A 2166-nucleotide genomic window follows, 5' to 3' on the forward strand; every position below is an offset into this window, starting at 1 on the left:
TCCTGACTACTGAAACTTGAAATGTATGCCTCTGTTCTCCAGGCGGGCTCCTGACTTCGACAAAATAGACAAAACAAAGAAAGTTTTCTGCCCCAGTTTAGTGGCTGGGCATCACATTACCGGATATTAATAAGAATTTGAAAACTAAAACTTGAATTGTAATACCTCTGTTCTCCAGGCGGGCTCCTGACTGCTGAAACTTGAAATGTATGCCTCTGTTCTCCAAGCGGGCTCCTGACTTCGATAAAAAAGACAAAACAAAGAAAGTTTTCTTGCCCCAGTTTGGTGACTGGGCATCATATTACCAGATATTAATAAGAATTTGAAAACTAAAACATGAATTGCAATACCTCTATTCTTCAGGCGGGCTCCTGACTGCTGAAACTTGAAATGTATGCCTCTGTTCTCCAGGCGGGCTCCTGACTGCTGAAACTTGAAATGTATGCCTCTGTTCTCCAGGCGGGCTCCTGACTGCTGAAACTTGAAATGTATGCCTCTGTTCTCCAGGCGGGCTCCTGACCGCTGAAACTTGAAATGTATGCCTCTGTTCTCCAGGCGGGCTCCTGACTTCGACAAAATAGACAAAACAAAGAAAATTTTCTGCCCCAGTTTGGTGGCTGGGCATCACGTTACCAGATATTAGTAATAATTTGAAAACTAAAATTTGAATTGTAATACCTCTGTTCTTCAGGCGGGCTCCTGACTGCTAAAACTTGAAATGCATGCCTCTATTCTCCAGGCGGGCTCCTGACTGCTGAAACTTGAAATGTATGCATCTGTTCTCCGGCGGGCTCTTGACTTCGACAAAATAGACAAAACAAAGAAAGTTTTCTGCCCCAGTTTGGTGGCTGGGCATCATGTTACCAGATATTAGTAAGAATTTGAAAACAAAAATTTGAATTGTAATACATCTGTTCTTCAGGCGGGCTCCTGACTGCTAAAACATGAAATGCATGCCTCTGCTCTCCAGACGGGCTCCTGACTGCTGAAACTTGAAATGTATTCCTCTGTTCTCCAGGCGGGCTCTTGACTGCTGAAACTAGAAATGTATGCCTCTGTTCCCCAGGCGGGCTCCTGACTGCTGAAACTTGAAAGGTATGCCTCTGTTCTCCAGGCGCACTCGTGACTTCGACAAAATAGACAATACAAAGAAAGTTTTCTGCCCCAGTTTGGTGGTTGGGCATCACATTACCGGATATTAATAAGAATTTGAAAATTANTCTCCAGGCGGGCTCCTAACTGCTAAAAATTGAAATGTATGCCTCTGTTCTCCAGGCGGGCTCCTGACTGCTAAAACTTGAAATGTATGCCTCTGTTCTCCAGGCGGGCTCCTGACTGCTGAAACTTGAAATGTATGCCTCTGTTCTCCAGGCGGGCTCCTGACTGCTGAAACTGGAAATGTATGCCTCCGTTCTCCAGGCGGGCTCCTCACTTCGACAAAATAGACAAAACAAAGAAAGTTTTCTGCCCTAGTTTGGTGGCTGGGCTTCATGTTACCAGATATTAGTAAGACTTTCAAAACTAAAATTTGAATTGTAATACCTCTGTTCTTCAAGCGGGCTCCTGACTGCTAAAACTTGAAATGCGTGCCTCTGTTCTCCAGGCGGGCTCCTGACTGCTGAAACTTGAAATGTATGCCTCTGTTCTCTGGGCGGGCTCCTGACTTCGACAAAATAGACAAAACAAAGAAAGTTTTCTGCCCCAGTTTGGTGGCTGGGCATCATATTACCGGATATTAATAAGAATTTGAAAACTAAAACTTGAATTGTAATACCTCTGTTCTCCAGGCGGGCTCCTGACTGCTAAAAACTTGAAATGTATGCCTCTGTTCTCCAGGCGGGCTCCTGACTGTTGAAACTGGAAATGTATGCCTCTGTTCTCCAGGCGGGCTCCTGACTGCTGAAACTTGAAATGTATGCCTCTGTTCTCCAGGCGGGCTCCTGACTTCGATAGAATAGACAAACAAAGAAAATTTTCTGCCCCAGTTTTAATCAAAGAAAAATCTTGTCAGTTTAAAATGGTGGTTAGTTGATGGCATTCTTGCTGAAGATGTCTCCGCTGCTGTGTTTTGCTTTGACCTCTTTCCCGAACTGGCCCTGAACCGCTTGACTTTCTGACTGACTTTCAAACCCATGACTTTCGATGACCCGAATGTTCTATACCGAA

This window comes from Nicotiana attenuata, unplaced genomic scaffold (genome assembly GCF_001879085.1).
Source record: "Nicotiana attenuata strain UT unplaced genomic scaffold, NIATTr2, whole genome shotgun sequence".
In the NCBI taxonomy this organism is placed as follows: Eukaryota; Viridiplantae; Streptophyta; class Magnoliopsida; order Solanales; family Solanaceae; genus Nicotiana; species Nicotiana attenuata.